At 42.5% G+C, this 16,140-nt stretch overlaps 1 protein-coding gene across 2 annotated transcripts in view; it reads right to left on the bottom strand.

Annotated features, from left to right (window-relative positions):
* Positions 1-15,330, bottom strand: part of Ptn (pleiotrophin) — a 101,585-nt gene extending 86,255 nt beyond the window's left edge. Inside the window, exon 1 of one of the 2 annotated variants that reach the window (XM_013505032.1) lies at positions 14,908-15,330. The gene's annotated coding sequence lies outside the window, so the exon portion shown is untranslated. The remainder of the gene's footprint in view (positions 1-14,907) is intronic. The other variant, XM_013505031.1, reaches the window with a different exon arrangement.
* Between the last annotated feature and the right edge of the window lie 810 nt (positions 15,331-16,140).

Here is a 16,140-nt window from a genome sequence, read left to right as displayed (position 1 = left end):
ATGAATGTCACTTTTTAACTGTGGGAGACCAGCTCTTTGTGCCAGCGGCTTCGTTTTCACTGCTTTTGCCCTAGTTCTCGCGATCCTGGGGTTTCTTCATGCTTTTTAGAGCTCCCGGTTTTGCCCCTCATCAAACCCCATTAATATCAGTCTCCAACCTGAATCATCAAAGACATTTTGAGGGAGAGAGGCTCATGCAAAGGAGTGACCTCATCCCGCACACCAGGCTGCGGAGCATGGAGTATCCGTCCCCTAACCTTTCCCAGCCCCTGTTCCTGTGTGTCCCACTGTTGGGTGTCCAGGCTTGACAGTGAATGCTTTGCAATGGGAAACTGTAGCAGGACTTTTTTCCATCCCCTGGTCTCTATTGTATGCTCAGCTGCACTGGAGCTAGCTGCTAATCAAAGCCAGAGATTCTCGTACACAAACAAACACGGCATTGTGGCCTCCCCCAGGGCTGGAACACAGCAGTCCAACAAATAATTTAGTCAGGTGATAGCGGGCTGGAGGAATAGACCTAGCAGCTCCTAAACTGCCTACTGCCTGCCCTCCCACCTGAGCCAGTTCCCTGGCAGGGGCACGTTAAACCACTGTGCCAGGCAAACTGATGCTCCAGAAGACAATGGGGATAAAACAATATGCACTAACTTGCAAACAAGCAGGTCTAGTCTGAGGATAGCATCCATTATCCAGGAGTGTATTCTCCAGACTGTAAGGAGGACAAAATAAATGACATCGTATGAGCACATAGTCCTGGGTACCGGCTAGGGGAAGAAGGAAGGATTGAATGAAAATATCTTCAAATACTCGCCAGACCCTTGTCACTGCATAGGGGGAAGGAAGTAAAAAAGAATATGCCACTGAAGAACTTATGGTCAGATATAGCTGAGCTACAAACTCAGCTCTATTTCTTACTCATTTATGATCCTTAATAACTTACTTAAACATCCTAAAATTCACTCCTCTCACTTCAGGGGGATGATTATCTTTTACCCCATAAGGTTGGTGAGAGCATTTAGCCCAGCGCTGAATGTAATATTCCAGGGGAGTGCCCCTCTCGATATAGAAAGTATGTACTATTATGACTAATGTTGGGGAACAGAGTACAGAAGAAGGTTACAAAGTGAGAAAACAGGGAGGTCTTTGGTTTCTAGGTGCAGCTGGAGGTAAGGGACAGACTTCTCATTGGTTCTGGTAGCTCTGAGAGACAACAGCTCAAAAACACCAGAGAGCCCTGAATGTGTGCTTGCTGTCATGGGTTCCCAGAGCATAGCAAGGGAACTGGGCTGATGAGGCCAGCGTGAAGGTAGGGTGCATTCTCATGCAATAGGAAGGGAAGCAGTTGCGGTACCTGAGCATTAAAAACTGAAATACCCTCAACAAAGGATAGAGTATGAGGGGCTGTTGAAAGTGAGTGCACATGTCCTCATTTTTGGCTGGGAAGCCAGGCAATATTTTATGTTTCCAATGTTGGTGAAGCACTAGGGTGGGTGGAGTGAGAGACAAAAACTAAGTAAAAGTTTATGCCTCTTGTATGCAACAACAAGCATGAATTCAGCATCTATCACATTCCAGTTCAGACAGCAGCACAGTGAAAGAACCGGACACAATTTGGTAGCCCTACAGCAGAAACAATGAGTTTCATTAAAAAGGTACACGGCCACTGGACCTCTTATTCAATACACTGACTTCCTTTAATGTGAAAGGCCAGTAAGCAAAGATTATTGAGCAATCAAAGTTGCTTCATAGAGAAGTATCCAAATGGAAATATCGCACCAGTTAGAGTCTATCTTGAGGATGTATTATGAGATCTGCAGATGTACTATAAGAAACACCAATGAACACCTCCATGCTTTACTCTCTAGTATGTACATTGAATGTCACTCATTTGCACATGACATTCTGCACTGGGTTTTCCCCCAGCTTTATTTCAGTAAAAGCATACGTATCCTATAAGCCAGTCCTATAGTTTCTCTACATACATCCTTGAAAACATTTTTTTGGCTTGCTCCTTAAAGACTTCCTAATTGTTCTATGCTTTTCCACGCTTCCAATTCACAGATTCCCAGGCCCTGTTTGGATCTAAAAGACATTCCAATCTCATCGCACTGTGATGATGAGTAGATACAAGTACATGAACATTGTCCAGGGAGAACATGATTTTTCTTAAATGCCACCAAGAGTCCAGATCACCAGTCTCATGCCAAGTTAGAAGAGCAATGTATGTACTCCTGTTTGAGAAAAGCAACCTCTACCTACTTACACTGAACTCGATCACCAAACTGACACTAAAACTACCTTAAGAAGACAAGTCACACCTTCTACTCTGTACTTATTTTCAATTGCTGTTGCTAGAAGTCTTGTGGATAATAACAATGAACCTGCTCACATCTCGGTGTTGACTTGGATATCAAACAAGGAAAGAGTTGATTTGAGATCAGAAGAAGATAAATAGTAATGCTTGTTCTTCAAAATCATGATTATAATTTGAAATCAAATGATTAAAAAAATGGTCAAGCTTACATTATTTCTGAATTGAAACAGGATGTTTCACATTATGCATTATATCTGGAAAACAGCAATGAAAGCAGAAAACCAGAAACCAACCGTGGAAGCTCACAACCAGGGTGCAGCTGAGCCCTGGGCTGAAAAGACCCAGCTGCGCTCCTTCCCAGAAGCCACTGGGGCTTCTCTCACATCAGATCCCCTGGTGAGGGTGGGAAACACCTGGATGAAGATGATGAGTGGAAGGTGGGCATCCCTGAGGAAGACCAGGCTCCAGAGACCCAACTGTCCAATTCTGGGTCCTGCACCCATGAGTGTAAGGGTCCTGCTTGGGGTGAGAAGTCTTTGCTGGAGCAGCTCACATTGCATTGCCTCGAAACATTCCCTGTGCAGAGAGCAAGAAGAGCCTGACGCTGCTCCACGGTTGGATCAACTGCATTCTTCTTCATTGTGCAAGAGGCGTCGGGAGCCCAGGAGACTTAGAAAGTGAATGAGGCAGATCCACCGGAGAGAAATTTCCCAAGGAACCATCCCACAACCAGAAGGGTCCCAAGGACCCAATAACACTTGCCCAGCTGTTTACTGTAGGAGAGGAAGCCACCCCCAACACACTCTAATTGAATTTTTTGTGAGGTCTGAAGTGTCTCTCTCCAAGCAAAGGGCTTCTACCTTCTCCTACACATCCTTGGATGTTTTCCATAGCCTTATTTCAAGTCCACTTTCATTTCTTTTCTCTTCTTCTTTTGCCTGCCCTTGAAGTTAATAGCGCTCATTTAACCTCTTGCAAGAGAACAGCCCTGGATGAGATATTAGAAACCCACAGATTTAGCTTGCAGTGAGGAAATGTGGATCTGTTTCACGAAAAATTGGTAAAAATCCATATCGACCCACTTATTCCTGCTCAGTAGCTTTTGATCCACTTCTCCAAACCAAATTTGTTTACAACAGCCTTGAAGTACATGTCCAAATCCCCAGATATCACATATCAGACGGCCAACCCTGTGACTCCCTCACCACTAGATTCAGAACTGCTATTTTGAAAAGGCTAAAAAACACTTCAGGCTGAAGTTGGTGGGAACCCTACTACTGGCAGAGACAATAAAGACATTTGATTTTTCACTCCCCGTCTGTGATCAAGAATGTGATTGTCAAACCCAAATTTGATCTGACTTACTTTCAACTAGAGCCAATTGTACATTAAGTCATCCCAAATAATAACAGAGCATATAAATAACTCCCCTAAGGGTGCCAAGCCCTAGAGCGACGTGCATCAAAGAGGTCTGCTGGCCCTGCAGCTTACCCACCTGCGGTGCACTAGGCCCCCTCCCTCGAACCCCAGAGCAGCTCAGAAGTTTCCCAGGCTCTTGGGACCAGCTGAGTAGCTAGATGGCACCTGGGAGAGATCAGAAGCTGTGTCTTCCTGGGGGAGACTTTTACCCTTGTGTATACGGCTGTCTCCTCCAGGGAAAGGAGGGAAGGCAGTGTTTACTCAGCTTGACCTTTCATTGGCACACGCTCATTCTTCCAGATTATTTGTTCCTATCTAAAAAAGGACATATTTTGCTGGGACAAAGACATTATTTTATGCATGGAATATTTGCTTGTTTGTTTGCAGTTTTCTATTTCCAGCTTTTTAATGAGAAAGCATGACATTATTAAGCATTTTTTGTGATTCTAATCTACCCATATGAATCTAGATAAATTGAATTTTCATCTTAATTGGTTCATTTGCTAGAAACAAATGCACATGTTCATGTGTATATAGCTCTTAAAAATACTGCATGGATTCATTTAAATGTTGACAGAAATAAGGGACACACAATCACACATATAACGATCTTTTAATTTTACATCGGAAAAGGTGTAAAAGTATATCCAAGTGTTAATGCTGGTGTCTATTTTGAGGATTGTGAATAAGCTGCTTTTTCATATGATTTGAAAAGCTTGTATCATGAACAAAGCGTTTTTCTAGAATGGGAAAAAATACTGTGTCTCCTCAGAAATATGTGTATATTCCTAACAACAAACATAATATTAAAAGAAACCCTGTCATTATTTTTCATATGTTTAACATTAATCATCCTATTCACCATTTTGATATGCGCTGAGCTCTATTTACAATTCTGCATTTTCCCAGAGACATTATTCAATAATGAAACCTGTATCGCCAACCAAAAAAGAAGACAGGAAGAAAACCTATATTTCATCGTTGCAAGACTTAAGCACAGGGGCTGGGGATTTAGCTCAGCGGCAAAAGCGCCTGCCTGGCAAGCGCAAGGTTGTGAGTTGGTTCCCGGTACCGGAGAAAAACAAAAACAAAACAAAAAAAAAAAAAAAAAAAAGACTTAAGCACATATACTTGTTGAAAAATCATCTAACAAATCACCTGCTTTCTTCAAGTTTCCTCATTTAAGCCTTCTAGAGAAATGCATTGCACACAGAGGCACTTTTGTAGTAAATATTTTGTGGAAAATTGAAGTGACTATTAAAATCGGGCTCTCCAAAGTTGCAGGATTTTTTACAGCTAACGATCCCAGTCCTAGTTTACTAAGGACATCTCGTCTTGCCAGTTAACAGATACTCACTACGTGTTCTCAGGATTTTATGAAGGTCACTGCAGGTTAATTCCTCAGCAATAACTGCACTGTCAGCAGCAATGATCCCCCCAAGAGGCCTAAGAAAGGCCATATTCTCAGCAAATAAAGAAGTCATTATAAAAAATATTGTTCTCAGTTGTGTACAGTTTTCATTTGTTGTAGCCTGAATGAAGACTTTCTCTGTTACCTGAGAGTGTTAACAAACTAAGTTCCTTATCAGTTAAACCTGGATTCTGAGGCAGAAAGTTCTGGCTCTTTCTCTGGGCAACCCAATGTCTGGAGTAAGTCAGCTGCTCTTTTTCAGTACGGTCTGGAAGGGGAATGTTGAACAGGATAATGGGTACTGAGACCCAAAAGGTAGTAACACTAAGAACCTATCCTTTTGATATTGAGAATGAAGATCCTAAACACTTTTCATCAGCTTCAGAAGCAAATAAAGAAAGATCCCTTACACTCTGTCCAGGGAGAGACCTCACCAAAAGCAACGGTAAGGAAGACCTTTGCACAATTCCCCAGGGGCCCTGTATTCTTAGGCGATAGCTTCAGCTATATCAGAACCCAATCAAGAGGTGGCTGCAACTTTCTTTAATAAACAATCCAAGTTTTTAAAAATTAGACATGAAACAGAAGAGTAAGGAGGTTTTGCATGTGGCAAGAAACGTTATTACCAAAGATCCTCCACGTCTTTTTAAAATATGCATATTCCCAAATAGTAGAAAAAAGCTATAAAAAATGGCTTTTGCCCCAGATAGCTCACTTGAGATGTTAGTAAGAATTGCTTCCTTAGTTTTTTATAGCCATGAGGAGGAGGAGGTCAAGGAGAGAAAACAAAGAGACCGACAAAAAACAGCTGCCTCTGTTGCAGCACTAAGAGAAACAGACCCTAAGTCTGATTCTCAGGGCACCAAGAAGAACTCGTTGACAGCCAGTCCATCTCAAGAGGGACTGCCCTGAGAAGCCCCCTGGGCCATGCCCTGACTGTAAAGGTGACCACTAGAGGTCAGACTGCCCTCTGAAGTGAAGGCCCCAGAGCTCAGATCCCTCCTACCAGCTGGTCCAACAGGAATGAAGGGGCCCAGGGCATACTCTGCCTTCTCCCTCTGGCCAGACCATTATCTTCAAGGAGAAGCCCCACGTAATCATGACGTAGAGGGAAAAGCAAACAGCCTATTGCTGGACACTGGTGCTAGTCTCTTGGTCGGTCCTTCTTTTCAATCCTGGCCTTCCTTCCAGCTATCATATCTCAGTGGAAAGAGTCACTGATGAGGAGGTAATCCGCTATTTTTCGCAACCCTTGGGCTGTAACTACTTGTTAGATCTTTCTTGCACATCTTTGTTTTCCTGAGAAACCACCTTAAAGATACCAAGATGTATTAGGGCAGCCATTGATAATTTCCTACCAATCTGTCCTTACCTCTGTAATGTTTTTATTGTTCCTATGCTATTTTGTAAATGGACGTATGTTTATTACTATGTGTTTTCAACAACAACCATTGAGAATAGTCAATGATTAATTGATCATTCATGTATAGCTCTATTTGTTTTCCCTAGAAACCACTTTGAAGAAACCAAAGTATAGTACAACAGCCATTGATAATTTCCTACCATTTCTGTCTGTGACTCACTATTACTTGTCTATTTGTTTTCCTGAGAAACTATCTTGAAGATACCAACGGGTAAAATAACAACCATTGATAATATCCTACCACTTTTGTCTGTAATTCAGTAAATCCCCCTATGATTATTTTATCCTTCTTTACTCTTTCAAATAAATTTCAAAAATAAATAAATAAATAAATAAACTATGCATATTGCAAGTGCAAATTTCTGATCTCCATTTGTTTCCTCCACTTCACTGAACTAAACTGATGCTTTGCTGCTCAAAATGAGGTCTCTAGAACAACAGGGTGCTATCCGGAGCCTGCTGAAAATGCAGATTCTTGAAAGTCCCTGGCAAATCAACTGGATCAGAATCCCTAGGCTTGCAGGTGAAACTCAGAGATTCACAGCTATTGTGTAAACAGGTGCTGCACAACAATTGTATAGATATGAATTCAGTGAGGATAACCAACAGAAAAATTGGTATGCATTCTTTTAGGCTCTAGAGAACAAATTACAACACAGTATTTAGTCTAAAATGTCATGACTGCTTTAGTTTAGCCTCATTTAGAATCATCTCACTTTTTTTTTTTTTAAACTATGACTCAGATTTCTTTTTCTTCATTTCTGTCACACATGTTTTCTCCTCCTCGCTTCACTGGGTCAAACTTACCTTTGGGCATCTTAAGCAATCTCTACGTATCCTAAGAAAATGACAGAAGCAGAATTGAGGGATGAGAAAGACAGAACTTGCCTTCTTGGGTTTTAAAAACCGTAGCTCATGTTTGGTACGATGGTTTACAGTTTATAAATGTAACACTGCAGCCATTTACATTTTTCACCAACCTGTCAGGTAGGCAAAGCAGGTGACATCATCATCATTTCTAATAAAGCTAAAAATATGTTTCCAGAAGACACACACATAGCGTTGGATTCTAAACAACAGGCAGAACAGTGGAGAAATGTTGACTCCTGGAGGCAAACCTGAATTGCCTTTTCTTGATTGAAGCCTCCAGCAGCAAAGGTCACACAGGATGTGGCTATGGGTATCACCAATGTCAGCCATAAGGGAGCTGCACCTTGCATGGGAAGTCTCCTGTATGCAAAATGGTCTCCAAGATGTTATGGGAATGGTCAAGGTCAAACAATATACATTGGAGATTTTACGTGCCAACTCTCTAGGCCTTGTGTATGTTCATATATTCTGTGTGCTTCTTTTCTGAACAAGAGAATTTTCAATCTGTGTTTAGAAAGGAAAGAATGATCTAGGACAATGAAGGGGTGAGAACTTTCAAGAAACAGGGAGTTTCACAGAGGTTTCTGCCTGTGTGCTTGCTGGAAAACTGGACTGGATATGAGAAATAAAAGCAGTGCAGAAATCTGCGGGAGTGGGGAGCTTTCACCTGGTGCTGATTCACTATAATCGGCATTTTCATCATCTGTGTTAGATACAGCAGCAAATGGACCCTGTGCTCAGTATTTGACACTAGTTCCCCAATTAATAGTCATGTGTCAATCCTAGAAGAGAAGCATTATTCCTCCGTGATGAGATAAGGACACCCAAGTGAGAAAAACTACAGTATGTGCTCATGTTCACACATCTAATATACTGTAGGGATTTGTACCTCGATTTCATTGGTCTTACAGTTTGAACACTGGACCATTAGGCTTAAGATTTCTAATAGGCCATCTGCATCCAGATTCTCCTTGATATGTCTGGGTTCCTTGATACAATATCTTCGGGCAGAATCTCAGAAGATGGCCCCCGGGGATCTGGATCTCAGACATGACACCAGTTAATCTGTTCAACATTGTAGACGGGGTTATTTGGCCTCCTGGTCCACATACATTGATTTTAGATTTGAGGTGAGAGGGAACTGGGAGATATAACCAATTTATGAGCCAAAAAGACTGATATGTAGCAGAAGAAGAAAACTACCCTAACTAGGAATATGGAGATTTTTCTTTTATTAGCCTTGTCACCGAACAGGGCCACCTTTTCTTTTCTAAGACCAACTTCCTTTATCAGTGTTTTCAAAAAATCTGAATTAACCTAAGTACAGCTGTGTGGAAATATGATGAGAATGTAAACATGGAAATTTCTGAAAAGCAAAGGCTTCATAGCTACTAGGACACGATGATAAAAATAATGCTTCAAATAACCAGGCCTGTCACTCTGGATAAAAGTTTGTTATAGAAAAGGAAGGTTTCTCTCTCCATTCTGTGGGCAGCTGTGTCAGAAACTATGAAACATTAAGAGTGACCAAGGCATGTGGAACATGCTCAGGGGAGACTTGTGGCACTTGGAACAAAAGAAAGAGTTGGAGAACCTTCCTCTGGAGGTCTTGGGGAAAATGGGGACTGTTATGGTTGATACATTGTGTCAACTTGGGAAGTCCAGAGGTTTGGCTAAGTGACTCAGCAGGAAGCCAGGGTGCTTACTTTGTGTACATCCTGAGCCTGTGGAAGAGGAGGACATGGAGATTATGTGAGAGCTACACGCCCCTTAGGTGGGGTTAGCCGATTTACAGTGCAAGGGAGGGAAAGAGACTGCTTGCCGCCATTCCTCCCTTTTGCTCTGGCTGCTTTGCTGTTCGGCTGCCATTCCCCCCTTTGCTCTTGTTGCTTTGCTATCTTCTGCCTCGGAGCCAGCCAAGTATGGACTGAAACTTCCACAAACTGTAAGCTAAATAAACCTTTCCTTCCTTCATTTTGGGTGTTGGGTATTTTGTCTCAGCAAGGAGAGAAAAGTAACCAAGACAGGGACTCTTAGACATTTTGGAGAAACTGCTACCAGGTGGTGCTTGGGAAGGCATGAAGACAGGGTACTCAAGAAAGATGCTCAAGGGATTGGATCATGGAGGCCGAAGAGGATGAATGGTATTCGGGATCACCTGTTTATTGGTTTGTTCATTTGCGAGACAACCACTGGGCTCTAAGTACTCTAGGGCTCTCGCGATGAATGGGAGAGGCTCTGATGTCAAGGGGTTCATGGTATGGGTGGTGGAGCTGGAACTGATAGAGTCATCGGGTAAGCCACTTGCTCTTCAAGTGTCTCTTCTGCTGAGAGAGGAGCTGCGAAGGGAGACAGAGAGGCTTACGGAAGGGAAGGAAGCACAGAGCTCCACCTATAGGGAAGTTTTGCCTTGGAGAATGGTGCCTTCAACTTCTGGCTCATTCATAGTTCACCCAAATCCCAAGGCCACAGTAGAAGGATTTGTCTTTTCTTTTTCCATGTATATGGTCCCCCAAAGGCCATCCATCTTATGTCTTAAAATTTCCTGAGAAGGACATCAAAGTTAACATGACATCTCTTTGAAATTATATTTATTCTAAATATAAGGTATCATGTCTGATAAGCTGCTCCTGTTCTACTATATGGCAGATGGGAAATGATATAAATATTATAAATAAAACCATATATAAATGATATAAATAAAACCAAGAAACTGAGCATTGAATCTTTCTTTCAGAATAAACACTTTAAAGAAACAAAAAGATAGCGATGCATCTGAAATATTTAGAGACACTGAATCTTTCATGATCTCTTTTTTCCTTTCTTTTTATCTTAATAAAATAGACTATTTTTTTCTATTTTTATCTTCTTACATATACACTAAGTACACCATAGGCTACTTAAAAGCATATTTCTTTATCATTCTATCACCTATGAGTAAGAAAATCTATAGAAATTTTTTGGAGACAAAAGTAAAATTATAAAAAGTCCTTTACTTCAATCTCTTCCAACAAATAGGATTCTACCCAAATATTCCCTCCAATATTCATTCAAAATTGAAAGACCAAAAATTTTCAAATGTGAGTCTAGAGCACAGGAGAGAGAATGGAGACATTTGAGGGGTTTCCTAATGAAAGTTGGGGTTGAAATATTGAGACTTTGGGTAGAATTTTAAAATGTCTACACTTGGAGGTTGAGGAAAGAAGGGGGAGGAATGTCCAAAGAATTTTAAAGGAAAATAAGATAATAATGTGTCAAAGTAGTTACAGGAATAGAAAATCATAAGAAGGCAGGGTAAACCGGCAACACTGCTGTGTGGTATATAAAAGAAGAAATGCATAAGAGTCACTGATTTGATGAAATGACCTGTAGCTTTTTTTGTCCAGTACTGGGAATAAAATATACGCCTTCATACTGAGCTATATCCCCAGCCCTGTCTTATTTTTAATTTTTGAGACAAGGTCTCGATAATTTGCCTAGGCTGGGCTTGAACTTGCAACCCTCTTATCTATGACTTTTAAAGCTTTGCTTTGTTTTCTTTTCTTTTCTCTTTCCTGACATAGGTGAAGATATTAATAGACTGTAACTGAGATATCTTTCAAATTAATTTCTAATAAAAGATTTTACAAGCTGACACCACTTATCAAGCATATAAATGTTTGATGTTGTAAAACTGTGAGCTTCTAGAGAAAAGTATTATATTTCTTAAATGTGCTAAATTATCCAGCCCAGTATCAGGCAAGCAAGAAAGATATAATAAATATTGTTAAGTCAGCTGATCATATCAGCAAGAAAAACTGTGGTGTCTGGTTAGGACCAGGACAGGTGTGATGGAGATTAGCAAACTTCCGTGCTCCTTGTTTGAAGTTAGGAAGCTGGGAGGAGAATGAAGTCAGTGTAATTGCAGTGATGAAAGTGTGAGTTTACCTCACCAGAACTTGAACCAAGAAGAAAAAAAAATCTGGTTGAGTAGTAAGAGAGTGCTTTGGTGTTAAAAACAGAACTGAGCGAACCACGGCAAAAAAAAAAAAATGTCAGATGTTAGCTAGCAACTTCCAGCTTCCATGAGTTCCGATAGATGGGCAGACATTCCTGACTAATATGTACATAAAGTGATATATGCCATCACAAACATGAGGAAAGACTTGGAAAAGACCTTTTGGCACACCTTTTGACACATGATAAATAGGAAATAGTGGCCAGATGCTTAATAAAGGATAAATAAGAGAAGGAAAAAGTAAGTAAGGGTAGAAATCTGAAGAGATGAGCAAAGAAGCTTGGAGACACCAGGCTATATATGTTTTTAAATGACGTTTCATTTTTACTAAAAGCAGTTCTTAGAACTCATTTATTATTATGAATCACTTCTTTCATGATTAATACAGAGCGATACATTTCCCATCATGCTCTCAGGACTCCCACTATCATGAGTTTCCTTTCCAATTTACAATGTCATTTTATCTAAACCTACTGTAAAGACATGTTTCCAGAAATCAAAAGACAATAGAAAAAAAAAAAGAGAAAAAAAAAAAAAAAAAAAGACAATAGAGGACATTAAAATATACTTCTCCAAATATCTCAAGAAAGAACTATTCACCACATCTGTTGCCTAATCTTAAGTCTCAGGGTTGTATGGTTAGTGTAATCAAAACTACAATATGGACATAATTTTAATTCTTTTTGAACATGTTTCATCATAGCTACCCATTTCAGCTGTAGAACCCTAAGCTCTCTTCCAAGTTTGGTCATACTTTATAATCTGCACTGTAATAACAGCGCGAACACTATGCTGTATATGAGACTGGCTTGAAGTGGCTGGGGAAATTGGTCAGTGAGTAAAAACCTGAACTGGTAATAAACATGAAGATTAGAAAATGGCTTTCCAACATAAGGCCACGGCCCAAATTCCACTCATGCCAACTGAAGCAAAGCAGGCCCAGCTCCTAAAGAAGGTTTGTATCTGAATATTACTTTACCGCTCCTCACACAGCAATGTTAGGGCCTTATGCCAAAAGAAGGCTAAAGTTCTTCAATGAAATGATTGCAACGCTAACTGGAGGAGATAGCATTCCCCATCTTTATAGAGAAACCCAACTCAGCATGCCCAGCACAGCAGGGAAGAAGAGTGGCTGCAGGGTTCTCAATCAGCTGGAAGCCCCAGAGTCAAATAGGCCTCAACGGGGTGAGATGCACTGTGGGTGAAGCACCTCTGCTAGCCAGTCCCAATCTGGACACCACCTCCAGGAGGGAAGCCAAGGACAGCTCCCTTCTTACCACACTGCCACATTAAGAAGCATCAGTATTTGCAGAACTTCAGTTTCTATTTGCATTTCTGGTTTTGGCTCTTAGTCTACCAGTAACTTAGCACACCATGTTCAACATGCTCCAAACTCTGTCTTCCAGGAACATTGTGAGTAATAAGAAAACCACACACAAAAAACAATGCAGGTCAAGCTACGTATTACTACTAAGGTACACAGAAATGTTCAATGAATTCAATAAATAAAACATTCAATAAATTAGTTTCATATTCTAAATCACATAGAGAGAGGCCCAGGAAAACAGAAATTTATGTACTATTTAATACACATAGTATATTATATCATATATTGTCAAATATATTTTACTACCCTCATTCTCTGTAGCATCTCATTTAAGAGTCAGATAATAAAAAGTCCTGTGTTGACGGTAGCTTCATTTCTCTCACTGTCCCACCTGTGACAACCTAGCGCAAAGAACCAGAATCCAGCACCTAATGGGGTCATGCATGGCCTTATACGGTGATTCACTAAACGCAGGGGAAACTGTCCAGGAAGGGGTGTATGAGCAGGAGGAAAACAAAGATCGCCTTCTAAGATTTAAAGTACAACTAAAGAAGTTAAACCCCAAAAGTTTCTGAAGCACAAGACAATGGCTTTAGAGTTTTAAAAAAATAAATGAATTTAAATGGAAACCTATAAACGTTGTCGGTCTGCAATAATTCAGGTCTCAAAAGGGGCGAGAGAGGAGATAATATCCACTTTCATTTCCTTCGAATTTAGCTAGACTATAACTATTTTTAATGATTTGGTCTTTAAGGTACGTCATTTACTTAAAAAGGGTCATAATAGAAATGGAAAATGCAAGCTTTATATTCTGTGCTGGCAGACATCTGTTTCACACCCATTACCTTTTAATATTCCTACAAATCAATTCATTCCCAGATGATCAAAGGGCTAAAATGGCTCATGGGGTTTCACAAATTCCACATTGCCTGCGATCATGAAGCTGCTCCATTATGTTATTAGTTCCAAAGCTTTCCATGGTAGTTCCTGAATCTCCTCCCAGGCCCTTCTGTCCAACACACACACGCGGACACACACACCTTTTCTCAAACTGCTGAAGCAAAAGGCGGTGATAACCCTTAAGATCAGAGAAGCAGGGAGAGCCGCTCTTTGCTATTTCATCAGGGGCTGTGGGTCCTCCTCAAGGTCCTCCCACTCTGCCCTTTTTTCGTGCTTTATCACTGGATCTAAGGAACTGCAGTCAGCACAGACACGGATGAGTTCACAGTAGAGGGAAAACTCTACTTGTGTTCTTGTGTGTGTGCCCTGTCACCTTACAGAGAAAATGTGTATGTGTGTGCGTTTGTGTGTGTAGAGGAAATATTCTGTTGTGTGCATGAAAGAAAACTTGAATGCATTCCTCTGGATATCTTGTTGGTTTATTAGAAACCTCAATTCAGAAATCTAAGTACCTGGCAGGCCCCGGGTTTACATGGGTGAAAATAAAAGTTCAAGCGCTTGTGAAGACGAAAGTTATTTAAATCAGCATCCCAGCGAGAGATGGGGTTCAAGTTGTGTCTCTGAAACTTTGGACTGAAGTGTGCCCTGAAGCGTTCCTGGACTGCCACGCAGGACAAGGAGTGCCATCTGCTCCTGAGAAGTTCTGGGGCGGGAGGGACGGAAGAAGGCGCCCCTGCCTGGTCCCTGGTAAGGTAACGCGAGCTAAGGCGTCAGTGGGCAAGCCCTGGGGCAATCAGAGAGGCATAATTCGACCTGGTGCAGGCTCCTTCCTCCCTCCCTTCTCTTCTCCGACCAGCCGCCGACACACCTACCTAGCAAAGCCCCAGGTTTTGCAAAAAGCGAACCCACCTTCTCTGGCAGGTAGCTGGCACACACCGCGCCGTGCATATGCACACGGCTCGACCTTACCTAAGCTCATTTCTTTCCACGCATCTCCGTGCACCCTGCCCAGCCCGACCTGACTGCCCCCCCATGCGCCTCTGTTGTGCCTCCGGATCGAGTCAAATTTGAAAGCAGTCCGGCCTATCAGCAGAGACCAGGCAGCCTCTCTCCGTCTCTCTCTTTTGCTTCGACCTCCCTCAGCCTCTGCCTGCCACTAACGGGGCCAGGCTGGCGGCAGAAAGGATCGGGGACTCCCCGCCCGCCCCGCCGGAGGCCGGGACCACCCCGCGCCCCTGCCACTTACTTGGAGGCTCAGGTGTCCACGCCGGCTGCGCTCGGCTGCCTTGGTCGCGGGCGCGGTTCGCTTGGGTTCGCGGCTGCCGGTCCAGGTGCGGCTCCGGGCTGCTCCTGCCTGGGCGGCGGCTGCTCTCCCGCCTCGCGCCGTTGACTCACTGGTTTCTTTCTCCCCCTCTCTCCACTTTGGATTTGCCTGGGCTCTGCGGCTCCGTTGGCGCGATTTTTGGACGGGAAGGCGGGGAACTTGATCCTGCCTTGGACTCAAGTACGCCCTGCCAGGGAGGGAACGAGGGAAAAGGAAAGTGGGAGGGAGGAGAGGAGCGAGGGGCAGGGAGGAGCGGGCTGGGCCGGGCCAGGGAGGAGAGCGCTCTGCCCCCAGCCGCCCGGAGCTCCGGAGGCGCGAATTCTCCGGGGGCGGCCTCTCCCCGCGGCGCCGGAGGACCGGTTAGCGCCGGCAGGCGAGGAGATGGGAGATCGCTTTGTTTTTAGCAAAGACCCAACATGCCTTTTCTTTTCCAAAACTTCACGCATGGGCACATACCTCTGTTTACCGAGTAGCACATCTTAAATGGACAATCGATGACTGCAGTTTTGACCGCGCACATTTTTTAAAATGATACTCAGGTTAAAAAAAAACAAGTCTCCCTTCTTCCCCGCCCCCACAAACTCTCCCTATGCCAACCCCCTCTCCCCACCCCGTTTATTAACTTCAGCTGTCACACCCAGCCCACCTGCAGTCACAAAACCTGCGAAGTGCTTTTTTCTGGATTGTCAGGAAGAGTAACAGATGCCGGAAAGTTCCCAATTAAGTGCTACTTTCCTTGAGGGTTTCGTTTTTTTTGTTTTTTTGTTTTTCCTTTTTTGGCTTCTGTGGTGCCTTTACTGACCTATTTAGAGAGGTGCTTTGGAGCTACAAGAATTTAAGGGATTAATCCATGTAGCTCAAACCCAAGGTCTGTAAAACTAGGAGGCTTGACTGGGGCTTTCTGGAATATGCATCGGATTCAACTGAGGAAAGACGCTGAAGTCAAGGGGTTGTTTGAGTATCTCCTGATGAATATTTAAGATACAGATTATGTACTTATTACGCAAAGCATGCACTATAAAGCCAATTTGCTCACTTTCAAATAGGAATCTTGGGTTTTTCTCCCATTCCCTACTTCTTGCCTGCTTCACGACTTCCCTTTGACTTGGTCCTTTCACTTGCTTTCAGTTTATCAGTTGATGGCGTCTACTTCAA

Source organism: Chinchilla lanigera, unplaced genomic scaffold (genome assembly GCF_000276665.1).
Source record: "Chinchilla lanigera isolate Chin_1 unplaced genomic scaffold, ChiLan1.0 scaffold00093, whole genome shotgun sequence".
Classification (NCBI taxonomy): domain Eukaryota; kingdom Metazoa; phylum Chordata; class Mammalia; order Rodentia; family Chinchillidae; genus Chinchilla; species Chinchilla lanigera.
This window is presented reverse-complemented; position numbering and strand designations above follow the sequence as displayed.